Source organism: Dioscorea cayenensis, unplaced genomic scaffold (assembly GCF_009730915.1).
Source record: "Dioscorea cayenensis subsp. rotundata cultivar TDr96_F1 unplaced genomic scaffold, TDr96_F1_v2_PseudoChromosome.rev07_lg8_w22 25.fasta BLBR01002143.1, whole genome shotgun sequence".
Classification (NCBI taxonomy): domain Eukaryota; kingdom Viridiplantae; phylum Streptophyta; class Magnoliopsida; order Dioscoreales; family Dioscoreaceae; genus Dioscorea; species Dioscorea cayenensis.
Genome location: NW_024088534.1, coordinates 101,443 through 121,089, shown reverse-complemented (window position 1 = coordinate 121,089; position 19,647 = coordinate 101,443). Strand labels below are relative to the sequence as shown.

At 42.9% G+C, this 19,647-nt stretch overlaps 1 non-coding gene across 1 annotated transcript; it reads right to left on the bottom strand.

The window, feature by feature from the left end:
- Positions 1-13,545: 13,545 nt before the first annotated feature.
- On the bottom strand, positions 13,546-13,652 carry LOC120257465. The gene has a single exon (XR_005535690.1). It is a non-coding gene; the product is annotated as a small nucleolar RNA R71 (small nucleolar RNA).
- Between the last annotated feature and the right edge of the window lie 5,995 nt (positions 13,653-19,647).

The following is a 19,647-nucleotide window of genomic DNA, read 5'->3' as shown; positions in this document are numbered from 1 at the left end:
ATGGAAATTGAGAATTGGTCATAGATACGGTCAATGTGTTTTACACATGGCCGTGTGTGCTTCTCAACTCGTTGGAACTCAACTCCCAATGATTTAGCTACATCAAATGCATAACTAGCAGTTCAGGGGAGTATTGATTCAATTGCCCTCTCTCGCATGTAGTGTTAGTTGTTATACTTTTTATTGTGTTTGCATGCGTTCATTGAGGGCAATGTACATCTTAAATGTGGGTGGGAGTTCACATTACACATGTTTTTACTTATGCTTTGATTGTGCATGCTCACGTAGCCAATGGCGGTTCACCTTAGTTGCAATGATTGTATTCTTGAGTTTAGGAGAATTTTCATCATTGAATGTTTTTTCATGCTCTAGTTTTTACTTGGATTTTTAGAAATTTTTGCCTGATTGACACTTGTTCCACTACTTGCTCATTAAACTCTTTTGGAAACTCAGGTTTAATGTTTAAGGGACTAATTAGTGCTATTTCTTGTGTTATTTATGCTGAAAAAAACTACTTGTTTTAATTGTGCATTTGTTGTGGAAAGAGCTACCACATATGATGTATGAAGCTACTCTCATAAGTCGGATACTAGTTATGCCCTAATGAGAGAAAGAGCTATCTCATGGGATAAGTGAAAGCTACTTCCCCGGTAGAAAGAGCTACCACCTCGAAAGTATGAAAGCAACCTTAGCAGCCACTTCGGAAAGGGCTAGCTTAGAGGATGTGTGAGGCTACTACCATCTCTTTATTTTGTGTTGTTTTGTAGATAAATAAGTCCCTTTATACCTACAACTTTGAGGAATATATGTTGGATTGACTTGAGTGAGTTCACACACTTACACCATTTTGGGTTTGTTGTCCTTTTTCATTCGAGTTTTTAGCTAGAGCAATGATTTTTCATATTTAGTGTTGAAATTTCCCTTACTTGCAGAATGCTCCCCTTCCATGCTTTTGTGAACCTAAAGCCAAGCACTTTCAATATTTCCTTCTATGCTTCAATGTTTTTATTTTTGCTTGAGGACAAGCAAAAGCTTAAGTGTGGGGGAGTTTGATAAGTATTTGTGTACTAAGAATATGAAATATTCTTTTCTTACTATGAGCATTACTTTGATCATATTTTATCGCTAATGCATGTGTTTCACATATAGGGTTATGGAGCCAAATAGAGAAGAAAGGAGCTGATAAGTGCTTGAGTGTTATGATGAGCATTACTTTTATCAGATTTAAGTGCTAATACATGTATATTTATGTTCTTTTGCGCATTTAGGGTTGTGAAGTTGAGTATATAGAAAAGAAGCCAAAAGTAGATCGTGAACACAATGTTTGGTATAATATTGGAAGGAACAGATGTGAAGACACAAGTGGGGCTCTAAGATACATAAATATATGCCAACCTTCATGTATTCAAGTCATTACAATGAGTTGGAGGGGCACGACGGCAGTCACATTTGTGTATCTTGACTTGTGCATTGATAGCAAGATCTTCACCAATGAGGCCTTTGATTGAAGAAAAGTTGCGATCTACCGCATAAATGTGTGCTCGTTTATGTTGCCTCGATGAAAAGTGTGGAATTGGGAGTGTTTTGGTGGAGTACTATAGCAGGTTACTGTAGAAAATTGCTTTAGCAATATATTATAGCAGTTACTGTTCACACCCGGTCAAAAATCAGGTTACCAAAGAATCCACACGGGGGTGTGGAAATTCCCAACGCCCGTGTGAAAATTCAACAGGCCCATGTGGAGAATCCACAAGGGTGTGTGGATGCCCGATTCCAGCCCTATTTATGCCATTTGGGATTTATTACTTCGAAAAACCCGTGCACTTGCGGGTCACACGCAAAAGGCGTTGTCAAGTTTTTGGTGCCATTGCCGGGGAGTCAGCGTTTAGAGATACTTTGCACTTAGTTATCTTAGCCATTCATCATTCATTCTACTTCACATCTTCTTATAACATGGCACTGCCCAAGTGCTCTAAACTGTATAGCATCGATACTGTCAAATCTGGTATAGGACCTATCGAACTCGGACGAGGATAGAACCTCAGGTGTAAGCGCACGGATGTCAGGCTCTCTAAACATCAGTAACTGTCTCCAACCACCCATTGAGACGAGTCCTCTACCTTATCTGCCAACTCATCTCCCTGCTGTATATCTCGTAATACACTCATATCTAAGAAGCGAGTCTGTCCAAACCTAAGTCTCGATAATTGCAAAAAATTAACTTGGTGCTCGGGAACAGTAATTCCCATATCCTCTAGCTCACGGGATGACTCACGCGAAGGCTTCTCAACTTGCTTCTTCAACCGGGGTACCGTATTTGCAAAATGAAAATATAGATTCAATAAAAAACATTCAAAATTTGATTCTGCAGATTTCCACACTGTCGTGTAGAATTTCCAAACGCCTGTGTGGATCCATGGGGTGGGAAAATTGCATAGCCGCGCCTCACAAAACTAAAAATACACCTTAATGTTGTTTCTAACTTCACTCTAAGCATGTATAAACCTTATAAACGTAGAAACGAAGCAACATTCATCATTTTAATTGACTAAAATCAAGTCATGGCTATGAAACGAGGAATTTAGGCTTTACCAAAAGCTGAAGATAAAAACCTTCAAATTCGGCCAAAAATTCAAGTAAAACACCTCTAAATCAATGGTGCTAGATTGGGAGAGTAAAGGAAAGTGATTTCTGAATGCCTGGGAGTGTGAAGATGAAGAAACTCGAAAAGATTTTAAAGAAACCCCATGACTCTAGGGTTTCTATACACCCACAAGGGCGTGTGGAAATTACCCACGCCCGTGAGACTCCATAGGAGAGACCCACAGGAGCCGACGCACGCCCCTGTGTGCTCTCGGGCTAATACTCAATGCTTCTGAACGCAACCACAAGAGCATGCGGAAATTATCCACGCCTCTGTGCCCAACCAATAAATGTAGACCCACGCCCCTGTGGTTTCTCTGTCCAACCCGAGAAAAGTCTAAGTGTTTCACACGCCGGTGCAAAAGTTTTCCACGTGCGTGGATTTGTACAGGGCCAGCTCACAGGGGCATGATAAGTGTCTAAATGTAGGTGTTCTCATATATATATCGTATTCAGTTTGCAAGTATTTTGTGAGGTTTGATGCCCGTTTTATGCTTAATCATCTACTATTTTCTTTGTAGGGTATAAGGAAGGTATGGAGAAAAAGAAGATATCATTTGGGCGAAAAGAGAAGAAAACAGGAATTCCATACTACCCCCATACTACCCAGTATGAGGGCAGTATGCACTGTAGTAGTGGAATGATTCAGAGTGTCTGCCCAGATTTTCATACTACCCAGTATACGGGGTCATATGGAGGTCGTATGCACCCTGTATAGAACGCAAATCTAGGGTTTTTGAATGCTATACGATTCCCGTACGACCTCCATATGACCAGTATGACCCAGGGAGTATATATACTGACTTTTAGGGCAGAAAAGAAAATTTTTGGCTAGACTTTTTGCTGAGCATATTTTGGGAGACACTTGAGAAGCTTGTGGCGACCTTGGGGAGGAGAAGGGCAAGGAAGCTAGAAGATCATCCAAGCCCAAGGTCCAAGACTCTCAAGGAAAGAAGGCAAATTCATTCAACGGGAGATCTACCACGATTTGAAGGAAGGAGATCTGCGGCTAGAGGAAGCGTTATTAGGCACTCCTTTGGCGGGGAAAGCGTCATTTGGCATATACTTCACCTCCTCCTCCACCATTTCATCTAGGGAGTGTCATTTATGCTTTTGTTTCATGTTTTGTTTGTTTGTATTGGTTGTTGTGGGATGATGACACACTAGGACCCCTAAGGCCACCTGTGTTGGTGAACCTTGGGGGTTTATCATGTATGTTGGATGATAACTTGTTAATTCCATGTTTGGGTAATTTTGAGATTTAATCCATTGTTTTTCATGCTAAGTGCTACACTAAAGAGAAATCCGTAGCTCTTTTATGAGTGATGCATGTAGATGTGACTTGCTCGCATGTATTAGATCATGAATGGATTAGAATGGGATACTTGTATCATCACACCGAGAAATCGGGTGTTTGGTAGCCCTCCATGTAGGTTTAATCCGAAGAAGAGTAGGTTTACTACTAAGTGAGATTTCCTCGTACTTAATGCAATTGTAGGGATATGGATTTGGGAGAAATTCCTATCTATGTTCGTATGGGATTAGGGTTCAATCGCTGAGAAATTGGGGTTGTTCTAATCTTGGAATCTCATGGTCCATTTTACCCTTACATCTTTAGATCATCATCCATGTTGCATGATAAACCCTCAAGGGGATCCACATCCATAGGCCTTTGCATTTCATTGATTCTCTTGCTTGCTCATTGCTTGTTCTCTCCAATTTGTTGGCAAATATCGTTTTAGCTTTAATTACATTTAGTAGAGTAAAATCCATCACTTGAGATCTTAGGCTAGATAATAGCTCAAGAAGGAGTAATAGGAGATCCTTGGCCCCATGGAATACGATCCTCGTGTCTTAACACGAGGTATTACTTGGTGATCCCGTACACTTGCGGGGAAGCAATCAGGGCACTTGCATGCCCCTGTATCTTCTCGGTATGACAAAGAGCTCCTCTACAGAGATCCATACGGGCGTGGATTTTGTCATCATGGACATAGATGAAGATGTGGAGATACCACTGATTCTTGGCCAACCATTCCTCAGCACCTCGGGTGCCTTGATTGACTTGAAAGGAGGAAAGTTAATGTTAAGAGTCGGAGAAGAGGATGTGGTGTACATTTTACCGGCTACCATGAAACATTCTTTAGATCATGATGACACACTTTACTTCGTTGATGAAACTGATAGATTGATTTCTGATTGTGTGCAGGAGGTGCTCTCTATAAATCCTTTGGATCAATACTTGGGAGCGTTGGAGAATGAAGAACAAGGAGAACCTCACCAACATCCTCAAATTCATAACTTGAAGCAACCAAAAGAGAGGGTGTCATGCACTAATGCTAAGGAAAAAGAGAAAAAAGATTCATTTGTCAAGAAGATGTGGAGGGAGATTCATGGGAGGAAAAAGAAAGGTACCAAGCTTCATCACCCCACATCTCAAGGAGGAAAGGTAAATTTTTCACCCCTCTCTACTCATGAGCAATTCAAGGTCTTTTCAATGTTGTCATTGAATTTACCAGGAAGAAGCAACACTACAAAGGAAATCGGGGGTGGTTTCAAACTATTTGAGCCCCCATGAGGTAAGAAATGAGGAACGTCAGGCTCGTGACGTTAAACAAGCGCTTCTTGGGAGGCAACCCAAATTTTCGGTGGTGTTTTCTTACATTTTTCATATTCTAGGTCTTAGTTCATTCCAATTTTTGTATTTCTTAGGTTTGTTTCTTTTTTGAATAAGTTTATGCTCACACACTTGGCACATTGTTCTCATTGTTTTAATTGCTGTGTATTTGTGCAACTTCTTGAGAAACTCATGTTTAGGTGGCATTTCATGTGCTAGATCGTCGTTTCATTCATTTCATTCATTTTTGGAGAAGTCTTCAAGCTTGCTATATCATTTTTACAACATTTGTAGCAGGTTTTCGAAGTGTGGAATGCTTTTATAAGGTATACGGCCACTTTGGGTCATATAGGGTTCGTCTGAGATGAATACAGAGCAATTCAGAGGCTCTGTGCCATCTCAGATGGGTCCCTAGACGGGGCCGTCTATTATGGATTCGGAGGCTCGGCCGAGAGAGTATCTCTCGGCCCATATGGCCCCCATACGGGGCCGTATGTGGTGGGCCTGCCCCTTATATGCCCCTCTTTTCTCTCTTTCATCCATTCTCTTCTTTTCTCTTTTTTTTCCACCGAATTTCTCTCTTCTTTCTGACTCATTTCTTCGCCAAATCTCCTCATTTTTTCCTCCTAAATCTTCTTCTCATCCATTTGAGACATCGATCTAGTGGTTTTCCCCGAGTTTAAAGCTTGTTTTCTCAAGATTTCGTCGGTATGCCATTTCCATGCCCTAGTTTAATCTTTCTCATTTCTTGGGCATTCTTGGAGATTTTGTGTGGGATTTCTTTAGGATTTCGTTTGGGTTGAATGATGTGAATGTCATGGATGAATTTTCCTTCAAATTTATCTAAAAACTTTTTGATGCTTTGAAAAGAAACTTTTTGTGGATGATTTTGTGGGGCTATATATACTGACTTTTAGGGAAGAAAAGAAACTTTTTGGCTAAACTTTTTTCTGGGCATATTTTGGGAGACACTTAAGAGGCTTGTGGCGACCTTGGGGAGGAGAAGAAGGGCAAGGAAGCTAGAAGATCATCCAAGCCCAAGGTCCAAGACTCTCAAGGTAAGAAGGCAACTTCATTCAAGGGGAGATCTACCACGAATTGAAGGAAGGAGACCCGCGGCTAGAGGAAGCATTATTGGGTACTCCTTTGGCAGGGAAAAGCATTATTCAGCATATTCTTCATCTCCTCCTCCCCCATTACATCTAGGGAGTGTCATTTATGCTTTTGTTTCATGTTTTGCTTGTCTGTATTGCTTGTTGTGGGATGATGACACACTAGACCCCTAAGGCCACCGGGTATTGGTGAACCTTCGGGGGGTTTTATCATGTATATTGGATGATAACTTGTTAATTCCATGTTTGGGTAATTTTGAGATTTAATCCGTTGTGTTCATGCTATGTGCTACACTAAGGAGAAATCCGTAGCTCTTTTATGAGTGATGCATGTAGATGTGACTTGCTCGCATGTATTAGATCATGAATGGATTAGAAGGGGATACTTGTATCATCACGACGAGAAATCGGGTGTTTGGTAGCCCTCCATGTATGTTTAATCTGAAGAAGAGTAGGTTTACTCCTAAGTGAGATTTCCTCATACTTTATGCAATCGTAGGGATATGGATTTGGGAGAAATTCCTATCTATGCTCGTATGGGATTAGGGTTCAATCACCGAGAAATTGGGGTTGTTCTAATCTTGGAATCTCATGGTCCATTTTACCCTTGCATCTTTAGATCATCATCCATGTTGCATGATAACCCCTCAAGGGATCCACATCCATAGGCCTTTGTATTTCATTTATTCTCTTGCTTTCTCATTGCTTGTTCTCTCTAATTTGTTGTCAAATATCGTTTTAGCTTGGATTACATTTAGTAGAGTAAAATCCATCTCTTGAGATCTTAGGCTAGATAATAGCTCAAGAAGGAGTAATAGGAGATCCTCAGCCCCGTGGAATACGATCCTCGTGTGTTCACACGAGGTATTACTTGGTGATCCTGTATACTTGCGGGGAAGCAATCAGGGCACTTGCATGCCCCTGTATCTTCTCGGTATGACAAAGAGCTCCTCTACAGAGATCCATACGGGCGTGCAGAAATTATCCACACCCGTGTGTTTATCATAGGGTTATCCACAGGGGTGAGTCGATGCCCCTGTGTCTTCTCGGGAAAAATCTCTAAGTCTCTGCAAGAAGACACACGCCCGTGAGGAAATTACCCACGAGTATGCGAATCTCACAAGGTCATTCAGAGGGGCAAATCCACGCCCCTGTGCCTTCTTTGGATGAGCTCTCAGTAGAGACCCACGGGCGTGTGGAAATTCCACACACCCGTGCATTTTCTCTGGATGCCTTAGGAGAATTGCAGGCTCTGTAGAAAATTCCTGAACATGTAAAAACACTCATAGCCTACTTTCATCATGCAAACACACCAGAAAAAAACACACGACATGTGAAAATGACCAAAAACTTTGGCATACTAATTTAAACACGCGTGTGCACCAAATATCCATGAGAAAATCACAGCAATAGCATCTCAAAATCAGGATACCAACACTCAAAACCTTATTCATGCAAATGCTAAACTAAAAACTAGAAAAACAGTAAAGGTTTGAGTTACCTCCCAAGAAGCACTTGTTTAACGTCACTAAACTTGAAGGATAAAGTATCATCAAAGTCAAGAGAATGTCACATGGCTTCGGCAAGGCGGTATGTGAACTTGTAAACTTCGACCCTCAGTGTCAACTCCCAGGCATCAATGTCGATCAATGCCTTGGAAGTGCATAAGAATGGCCTCCCAAGTATGAAAGGAACATCTGCATCCTCATAGACATCCAACACTACAAAGTCTACAAGAAATATGTACTTGTCCACCTTGACAAGCACGTCTTCAATGATGCCCCTTAAATGTCTTACTGTTTTGGTGTGCCTATTGCAATGTTATCCAAGTGGGCCTAGGCTCTCCCAAGCCTAGCTTCTAAAAGAAAGAGTATGGCATGATGTTGATACCGGCCCCTGAGTCCGCCAATGCCATTTCTTCACCTAAATTGCCAATGTTGCACGAGATAATGAAGCTTCCTGGGTCTTTCTTCTTGTTTGGCATATTCTTTTGCAAGACAGCTGAGCAAGATGCATCTAAGATCACTAATGTACTCTCATCTAATTTCCTCTTGTTAGACAAAAGATCTTTCAAGAACTTAACATACCAAGGTATTTGAGACAACGCCTCTACAAAAGGAATGTTGATGTGCAATTGCTTAAATAGACCCAAGAACTTCTTGTATTGCTCATCATTTTGGTTGTTCTTCAATCTTGAAGGATAAGGGATTCTTGGCTTGTAAGGTGGGGGTGCCACCTCTTTTTCTTTGTTAACTCTTTTCTCAACCTCCACGACTTCCGGTGCCTCAACATTGGCGTTTTCACCATGAAGTTTGCCCTCCACCTCATGACCACTTATCAAAGTGATTGCCTTCACATGTTCGCGTGGGTTGGTTTCAGTATCACTAGACAAACTACCTTGTGGTCTCTCTGATAGAGACTTTGTGATTTGCCCCACTTGATTTTTAGGTTGTGCAATGAAGCAGTGTGGTTGCGAAGTGTAGCCTCGACCGATTGGAATTATGTATCCGATGATTGTACAAATCTAATCAAGGCTTTCTCCAAATCGGTCATCAGGGTCTCCAAGCCTGAAAATCTATTATCCATGTTTGGGGCTTGTTGTTGTTGGAAACTGATAAGTGCTTGTGCGATAAGAATGCGAAGTGTTCTTTCCTTATGATGAGCATTACTTTTATCGGGTTTTACCGCTAATATGTGTGTATTTATGTTACTTTCATTCAGATAGGGTTGTGAGGCCGAATGTTAGAGAAAGAAGCCAATGTGGATCATAAATGTACCATTTGGAGGAAATCTTTAGAAGGTTCAAACGCGAAGACATGAGTTAGGTTCAAAATGGGGGAATGTGTGCCAACCTTCTCGTATTCAAGTTAGCACAATGATTTGGAAGTGTATAAGGGTAGCAAACATTGTAGCAGGAACTATTCATAGCAGGCTGAAAAAGGAGTAAAACAAAGAAGTCACACGGGCGTGTCGAAATTCCACTCGCCCGTGACAAAAATCCATAGGAGCGCCCACATGGGCTTGTGGATTCTCGATTCCAAACCTATTTATGGCCGATTTCAGCCTCGATTTCAGGAGTCTTTTCTCCATCTTTTCCCCAACTTGAGAAAGGGCTTCGGCTAGGGTTTTGAGAGGTTTTGTAACTAGGCCCATGGAAAGCTAAACCCTAGTATGTATTTGGGCATGTGAACCCTAAGATCTATACTTTGTTTTGATTCTCTTAATTCTTCTAGTTAATCCGAGTTGTTTTGAGTTTTAATCTTGTGATTTAATTGCTTGCTATTGTTGTTAATCCTTGTAGTTGATTTACATTGCATGTTTTAATACTTGGATGTGAAAGGTCTCCATTTGAGTTAGATTGGCAAGATTAAAGAGGGTTGAGAAGGTGAGCCTTGGGATAGAGGAGTGTTCTTTTTTCCCTTTCATTGAGTATTTCCTATCTCCGTATTCCCTTTTCTCTTTGCAACCATATTTGGTGTGAGGCATGAGATTGCTCGATTTCTCCGTCAGGACCTTGTAGGGAGTTAGGATCCTTCGCCGGGAATTAGGGTTGGATCTATATTTTTGAATCGGTTACACTCTTAGGTTTCCTTAGAGCATATTGCGGTCATATGGGGTGCGAGGTGTTGAGATTGGTTGATTTCTACACCGGGACCTTGTAGAGGACTAGTGCCTTTTGCTTGGAGACAAGGATTGGTTATCATTGGAATACCTCAACTCATTAGACTCACTTCTAGAGCATTTAGTGAATCTTGAGCTTCATAGAAGATCTTAGGGGATCATTGCCCGAGTACCTCATCTTTAGAGATTGAGTCTCTTCTACTTTATTTCTTGCATACTTGTTTGCTTTGCTTGCAATTAAGTTCAATCTATCATATTCATTGATTCTGACTAGATAATTGAGAAGTGGTTTTTACTAATACTTCTGTTCCCTGTGGATTCGACTATCCAACTCACCAGGTAATTATTACTTCGACACCTGTGCACTTGTGATTTATACGCATAATCGGACGTGTCATCACTCATCTACAACAGTTACCAAGATGGACTCTCAAGCCTAGTGTTATTCTAACGGAGAAATCAGTCAACAAGAATTCAAGATTGGAACTTAATTGAAACATCAATTAAGGGAAACATAACAAAAGATCAATGAAACAATAACATCCTGGGTTTACAAAATCCAAGTACCCAGTAGGGGGTTTAGCTCTCCATGGAGCACAATACAATCAACAATGAAATCAAAAGTAAAAACAAGTGTTGCACAAGAAAACCCCCTCGGTAGTCATATCGATGGTCTTGTGGAGTAGCCAAGTTTTCTCCTAAGTATTCCAGCTTATGCATGTGTAACAAGATCTCCACCAACGCGGCCGTTCATTGAAGAAGCGAAGTGATCTACGATGTAAACATGTGCCTGTTTACGTTACCTCGATGAAAGCATAGTTTCAGGAGTGTTTCAGACCGGAACTATAGCAAGTACTGTTCACAGTCGGCCGGAGAAGGAGTTGTCCAGAGAAACCACACGGGGGTGTGGAAATTCCACACGCCTGTGCGTTAATTCCACAGGCCTGTATCGAATATCCACAGGGGCGTGTGGATTCCCGATTCCAGCCGTTTAAAAGCAAATTTCAGCTCTGATTTCAGCATTCTTCTCTCCATCTTTTCCCCAATGATAAGTGCTTGTGCGATACGAATGCGAAGCGTTCATTCCTTCTGTTGAGCATTACTTTTCTCGGGTTTTTACACTAATATGTGTGTTTTTACGTTACTTTTATGCAGGTAGGGTTGTGAGGCCGAGTATGAAGGAAATATGCTAATGTGGATCATAATGCACCAATTTTGGAGGAAATCTTGCTAAGGTTCAAACGCGAAGACATAGGTCAGGTGTGAGATGCTAGAGTGTGTGCCAACGTCCTCGTATTCGAGTGGGCACATCCATTTGGAGGGGCACAAAGACAGTCACATTCGAGCATTCCGACTTATGCACATAGAACCAGAGCTCCGCCAACGTGTACACCATTGAAAAAGCAAGTGATCCATGACATGAATGTGTGTCCATTTGTTTTTACGTTACTTTTATGCAAGTTGAATATTGTAGCAGAGCACTGCAGCAATATTGTAGCATATATTGTAGCAGCACTGCTCACAACCGGCCGAGAAACCAGAGAAACAGAGAATCCACACGGGCATGTGGAAATTATCCACGGTCGTGTGGAAATTCCGCACGGGCACGTGGAGCATCCACGCCCGTGTAGTCGCCCGATTCAGCCCCGATTTTGGTATTCTTTTCTCCATCTTTTCCCAAACATGAGAGAGGGCTTCGGCTAGGGTTTCAAGGGGTATTGGCCAAGGTTTTGGATAGGTTCTATGGCTCCGTCATCGGCATTCCTTAGGAAGAAGGTTGGTAAGGGAGCTTCCGTCAAGGCGTATCCTATACCGGACGAGGGAATCCTTGGACGACGAGTAGAGGACTTTCCACAAGACCATCGACACGACTATCGAGTGGGTTTCTTTATGGATTCATTGCTTTTACATTCTATTTGTTTGATTGTACTTAGCTCCATGGAGAGCTAAACCCCTAGTGGGTACTCGGGTATTGTGAACCCTAGGATGTATTTGTTTCTTTGACCCTCTTTATTATTCTTTCAATAAATTGATGTTTATTATGAGTCCCAACCTTGAATGCTTGATTGTATGAACATTCCCCCTAGAGTGACACTAGGGTTGAGAGTTCTTGTTGGTAACCTTGTGAGTGAGTGACACACCACGAGCGTTAGACAAAGCTAGGTTGGAGAGGGTTGAGAGGGTTAGTCAAGAGGTACAGGAGCGTCCCCTTTCCCTTCCGGCGTGATAGATTCTACCTCTATTCCTCAAGTTATTTGCGGCCATAATAGAGTGAATGGTGTAAGGGATGAATTTCCTCTGGGGCTTAGTTGCGCGTGCAACGGAGTGAAGCGTTGAGGTAATCTTAGTATCTAGGGCTCAATTGTGGTTAGGGACCTTCCACCTGGACCAAAGGGTTAGGTATATAATTAGGAAGAGATTTATCACTTGGAATCCCTAGAACTCATTGCAACTCTTTGCGAGTGCGAGGTGTTGAGATTGTTCGATTTCTCCTCAGGGACATGTATAGAGTTAGGCATAGTTAACCTTAGATTTGTGACTATATAATTAAGGATTTCCACGATTCACCATTGCATTGATTAGGAAGCATAATAGAGGGTTCTTGCACTTGAAGCAAATATCCTAGGTGGAGCATTATCAGGGTACCTCATCTTTATCGATTATCTTACCCCCTTCTTTAGTTTTGCTCTCTTACTTATTGCTTTTACTGTTGAGAATTGAATCATTATCACACTCATTATCATTGATCTTTTACATAGCTAAGAATCGAATTAAGTATTTTTATTCCCTACTCCCTGTGGATTCGATACCCGCTCACCCGGGATTATTACTTCAACATACCCGTGCACTTGCGGGATATACGTAAGGGGACCTTGTCAAGTTTTTGGCGCCGTTGTCGGGGAGCTAGGCGATTAGAGATACTTTGCACTTTATTTTCTTAGCTATTTCACCACACATTCTATTTCACATCTTCCTATTCTATCATCGCTCTGATTTTCTTTTTCTTTCTTTTTGGTACAGCTCCAGGTTATAACCCGAGGGAATCCATCAATATTGATTGAAGGAGACCCTGAGCTTGAACGTACACTTAGAAGAAAAGGGAAAGAACCTATGCAAGAACAACATAATCCAGCTAATTTGGAAGTAGAAGGATCTGAAAACATGGCAGAACAAAATGAGCAACAACAAACATTATCTGATTATGCCAGTCCTTCAGTGTTGGGGACACAATCAAGTATTGTGCGTCTCCCAATTACAGCTCAAAACTTCGAGCTAAAGCTGACATTCATCCATATGCTGTAGCAATCCGCACAATTCAACGGTTTGGCTGATGAGGATCCAAACAATCACATAGAGAGCTTCCTCGAGGTGTGCGACATGCTAAAGATAAATGGTGTGACGGATGATGCCATCAAGTTATGAGCCTTCCCATTTTCCTTAAAGGGGAAAGCCAAGCAGTGGCTACACTCATTACCTAGAGCATCAATCACTACATGGGAGGAGATAGAAGAAGCTTTTCTAGCCCGTTATTTCCCTGCCAAAAAATTAGCAAAGCTTAGGAATGAGATCTCCTCCTTTGTGCAGTTGGAATTGGAGTCTCTATTTGAGACATGGGAAAGGTTCAAGGATCTCCTGAGAAAGTTTCCGCAACACAGATTCCCAGAGTGGATGATTTTTCAAACCTTTTACAATGGTTTGAACCCGAGTACAAGGCAACTTTTGGATGTGGTAGCAGGAGGTACCTTAGGTAGCAAAACCCCCGATGAGGCTCGTTAATTAATTGAGGAAATGGGGTTAAATAGCTACGAATGGAATGCTAGGGAGAAGAAAAAGGTGGCCGGTCTCCATGAAATTGATGTGGTAACTTCATTGGCGGCCCAAGTGGAGAGTTTGAGTAAGAAGCTAGATCTTATAGCTTCGAATAGAGTTGTGGCCGTGACCAATTGCACCGACTGTGGTGGAGGACATGCTTCCTCCGATTGCCCGATCATTATTGGTGATGTTTCTTAAGTAGAAAACGTTGACTTTGTAGGTAATGGCATGAGACCTCAAGAGAACCCATATAGCAATACTTACAATTAAGGTTGGAAGAATCATCCCAACTTTTCATGGAGTAATCAAGGACCACAAAAGGCCATGGGGCCACCGGGTTTCCAACAACAACAACAAGCCCCTCAAGTGGAAAACAGAATTTCAGGCTTGGAAACCCAAATGACGGATTTAGAGATGCACTTGGCTAGATTTGTTCAATCTACAAATACACGATTTGAATCGGTCGAGGCTACACTTCGCAACCACACCGCCTCTTTGCACAACCTTGAAAATCAGGTGGGGCAAATTGCGAAGTCTCTCTCCGAAAGGCCACATGGAAATTTGCCAACCAATATGGAAAACAACCATGGTGAGAAGCAGAAAGAACACGCACCCGAGGTTGTAGAGGTTGAGGAGGGAGCAAATAAAGAGAAAGAGGTGGCATCCCCACCTTTCAAGCCAAGAATCCCTTATCCCTCTAGATTGAAGAATGACCAAGGGGATGAACAGTATAAGAAGTTCCTGAGTTTATTCAAGCAACTCCACATCAACATTCCTTTTGTAGGGGCATTAGCTCAAATGCCTAAGTATGCGAAGTTCCTGAAAGACTTGTTGACTAGCAAGATGAAGTTGGAGGAGAGTGCTTCAGTGGTGCTAGATGCTTCATGCTTGGCGGGGCTGCAAAAGAACATGCCAAACAAGAAGAAAGACCCGGGAAGCTTCATCATTCCGTGTAACATCGGCAACTTAGGTGAGGAAATGGCATTGGCGGATTCAGGGGCAAGTATCAACGTCATGCCATAGACTTTCTTCAAAAATATGGGCTTGGGAGAGCCTAGGCCTACTCAGATGACTTTACAATTGGCGGACTGAACGGTGTAACATCCGAGAGGTATCATTGAAGACGTGCTTGTCAAGGTGGACAAGTACATTTTTCCGGTTGACTTTGTAGTGCTAGACATCGATGAGGATGCAGATGTAGCCTTGATACTTGGGAGACCGTTCTTGCAGACTTCCAAAGCATTGATTGACATGGACGGCGGAGAGCTCACATTGAGAGTTGGAGATGACAAACTCACTTATAGCCTTGCTGAAGCCATGCGGCATTCTCTCGATTTTGATGACACTTTGTATTTTCTAGACACTATTGATGAGCTTGTTGATGAATACATGCAGGAAATGTTCAACCCGGATCCATATGAAGGTTTGTTCGACCAAGAAGAAGGACATGAAGATGTAATGATGCTTGGGTCGATGGATGAAGTATCATCTACCATGGGGATCTTGAAGAAGGTGCTCTGGAGAATGAAGAGGGCTAGAAGACGCCACCGGAAATGATCCAAGGCTGTTGGAGACGTACATGAGTCAAAAAAGTTGGATGAACCATTGATAGGTGGTCCGAAGCCCGATAATACACACTCTACCCTCAAGAGACTTTGCACATCATGTTTCCAAGCCATGGGTAAGAGGGCGACTTTCATTCATGAACCCCCTTGAGGTAAGACAAGATACGTCAAGCTAAGTAACGTTAAACAAACGCTTCTTGGGAGGCCACCCAAGTGTTTACTGTTTTCTTATCTTTTAGTTTAGTTTGTTTGCATGAATAAATTGTTAAGTGTTGGTGTCTTAATCTATTAGATGCTTATACTGAGATTTCCTTGTGAACTTTGAATTTTAATCGTGTGTTTCCATGTAGAATTGGCAAAGTTTGGTCGTTTGAGCTCTATTTCATATTTTTCACTGGTAAAATTTGCATAATAGGGCAGGCTCTGAGTGTGTAAACATGTTCAGAAATTTTCTGCAGAGCCTGTAGATTTTTCTAAGTCATCCAGAGAAAACAAACGGGCGTGTGGAATTTCCACACGGAAGTGGGGATTGCACTGCGAGCTCATCCAGAGAAGGCACATAGGCGTGCAGCTACCCTTGTGAATGACCATGCGACTGTCACACGCCCGTGGGTAATTTCCGCACGGGCGTGTGAATTCCTGCAGAGTTGGGCAGATTTCTCGAGAGCACAGAGGGCCGTGGACTCGCCCCTGTGAGTGACCTTGTGAACCATGCATGGGCGTGGGCAATTTCCGCACGCCCGTGTGAAACTCTGCAGATGAGTTCTCTCCATCCTCGAGAAGACATGCAGTGCGGGCCGCCCTCGTGAGTTTGGCATGTGAATGTCCACGCCCGTGGGTAATTTCCACACGGGCGTATGAAACACTTAGTATTTTTCTTGGATGTCCAGGTAAGCCACAGGGGGCGTGCGGCTGCCCTTGTGGGTCGGGGGCACGGGCGTGGATATTTTCCGCACGCCCGTGTGAGAGAAGTCAGAGTCAAAGGAGCATTTTCCAGAAAGAGCACAGGGGAGTGCGCACGCCCCTATAGTGCTTTTGAAGTGAGGCGCATGGGCGTGGGGAATTTCCACACGTCCGTGTGGATGCACAGAACGCCAAAAGTCGTGAGTTCTATTTAAAAGAGGATAGTTCCTCTCCCTCTTCACGATTTCTATTCGCCTGAAAACACTCTCACGGTATTCTCCGAGTTCAGAGTGCTAATTTGGTGGGATTTTAGTGAAGTTTTCTGGCCAGTTCTTCATTTTCTTACTCCGTCGCGTCGGTAAGTTATTTTTATCATCTTCCTTGCCAATTCATGGTTTCTATCGATTAACCTGGTTAATAATGCTTCGTTTCTTCAATTGGAAAGACGATTTATGTTTAGAACGAAGTTAGAAGTATTATTGAGTTGTATTTTTGGATTATTGAAGCGTGGTTGTGTGGCTCTCACGCCCCGTGGATCCACACGGGCGTGCGGAAATTCAACATGACCGTGTGGATTTCTGCAGTATTAGTTTATCAACTTGTTTGATCAATTTCGTTTAAATCTTGAAGATTATGGAACCTAGGTCAAAGAAGCAAGCTGATAAGAGACCACGTGAGTCATCTCCTGAGCCCGAGGGCATGCGGTTTGCAATTCCAGAGCATCAGGTTCGCTATGAGCACCTGTCGAGGCTCCATTTTGGGCAGACTCGATTCTTAGACATGACTATATTGCGAGATCTGCAGCAGGGAGATGAGTTTGCTGATGAGATTGAGGATCTCATTTCAGAAGGTGGTTGGCGGCAGTTGCTGAAGATTAGAGAGCCAGCCATCCGAGAGTTTGCAGTGGAGGTGCGATCATCATTCGAGTTTGATAGATCATATGCGAGCTTTGAAAGTGTGGACACCATTCAGTTCAGAGTATTTGGACACCACCATAGCTTGAGCATTACGAAGTTTTCAGTACTACTTGGCTTGGATGAGGAGGCATTCACAGATACAGAGGAATATGCGCAGTTACCGACTGATTACCCTGGAACCTTAACCCCGCAAAGAGCTTACAGAGTGTTATATGGTCAAGGTCAGTACGAGCCGGGGGTGTCCAAGGCCACGTGCCTTTCCCAACCTGCATATAGATACTTGCATGCGATTATGAGTAGGTCGGTGAATAGCCATGGTGATAGCACTGGTGTCCTGAGCCGTCATGAGCTACTGTACTTGTACTCGATGGTACAACGCATACCGATTCACTTAGGGCACATCCTGGCAGAGTACATCAGACATCAGGGACACTATGCTAGACTGGGAGCGATCTTCTCAGGCCCCTACATTACGAGATTAGTGCTTGGCATAGGTCTCTTGGATTCGATTCGCGGGGCCGAGAAGACGAGTGTACCTGCTCCCTTGAGTCTAGAGACGATGTGGTTGATGGGAATTGTCCGCAGGGTTCGGTTAGTACTACCAGCTCCAGAGATAGCCAAGGATGAGGGTGATGAAGACGGAGCTTCTCAGGCCACTCCTGAGCCTCAGCCAGCAATGATGGAGACCGAGGCACCTCCAGTGGCAGAGGAACCACCCCTAGTGCGTATGTTTTCACCATCTTGAGCCAATGATCGCTTTGAGAGGCTCGAGAATGCTATAGGGGTAGTCCGAGCTGAGGTTGCCGAGATAAGGGCCACGCAGGCTACTCAGTACACAGAGTTCATGGCGCGTTTCGACGTGTTACAGCAGATTTTAGAGCGAGACGTCGCCTTATCATATGTATTGCGACCGAGGACTCCTCAGGCCCCCTCAGTTCCTCCAGCACCTCAATCCTCGACCCCAGCACCAGTGGACCCACCATGTGCGTCTCCAGCAGCAGCAGTAACACAGGAGCCTGAGAGCAGCGCCGACACTTGACTTCTCTTTTAATTTCTTTGCATTTTATTTTAGACTTGTTTACTCAGAAATGATTCTCCTCCTGAGTTTATGTTCATTTTGTATCATCGAGTTGTATTCATTACTTTATCTCTCATATTCACTCGATTTATTTTGTTTTTATTAAGCTTCACTAAAGCCCCTCGTGTATGCGTGCAGATGGTCTTGTCTTCATGGGAATTGAGACTTAGTCATGGGCACGGCCAAGGTGCTAAGGCACTTGGCAGTGTGAGCCTCTCAACCCGTCGGAACACTACTCCCATGGAATTAGCTTCATCAAACGAAACACTAGGAGTCAGGGCAGTATTGTTTTGATTGCTTCTCCCATATTTTCTTTTGAATGATATATATATTATGAGTGAGCTTGCATGTGTACATTGAGGACAATGTACAATTGATAAGTGCTTGTGCGATATGAATGCGAAGCGTACATTCCTTATGTTGAGCATTACTTTTCTCAGGTTTTTACATTAATATGTGTGTTTTTATGTTAATTTTATGCAAGTAGGGCTATGAGGAAGAGTATGAAGGAAATAGGCCAATGTGGATCATAATGCACTTATTTTGGAGGAGATCTTGCTAAAGTTCAAACGCGAAGGCATAGGACAGGTGTGAGATGCTAGAGTGTGTGCCAACCTCCTCGGATTCAAGTGAGCACATCCATTTGGAGGGGCACAAAGGCAGTCACACTCGAGCATTCTGACTTATGCATATAAGAACAAGAGCTCCACCAACATATATATCATTGAAGTAGCAAGTGATTCACGACGTGAACATGTGCCCATTTGCATTACCCCGATGAAAGTATGGAATTGGGAAGTTATTCAGGTCGAAGACTATAGCAGAGCAATGTAGCAATTACTGTAGCAACAATGTTCACAGCCGGCCGAGAAATCAGAGAAACAGAGAATCCACATGGGCGTGTGGAAATTATCCACGCCCGTGGGAAATTCCGCACGGGCGCATGTAGCGTCCATGAATGTGAATCATGTCGGAGGGGTAAAGGGACGTTCCTGTACCTCTCGACTCACCCTCTCAACCATCTCCAACCTAGCTTTGTCTAACGCTCGTGGTGTGTCACTCACTCACAAAGTTACCAACAAGAACTCTCAACCCTAGTGTCACTCTAAGGGAAATGTTCATACAATCAAGAATTCAAGGTTGGAACTCACAATAAACATTAATTTATTAAAAGCATAATAAAGAAGTTCAAAAGAACGAATACATCCTAGGGTTCATAATCACCCAAGTACCCACTAGGGTTTAGCTCTCAATGGAGCTAAGTACAATCAAAGAAATAGAATGTAAAAGCAATGAATCCATAAAGAAACCCCCTCGATAGTCATGTCGATGGTCTTGTGGAAAGTCCTCTACTCGTCGTCCAAGGATTTCTTCGTCC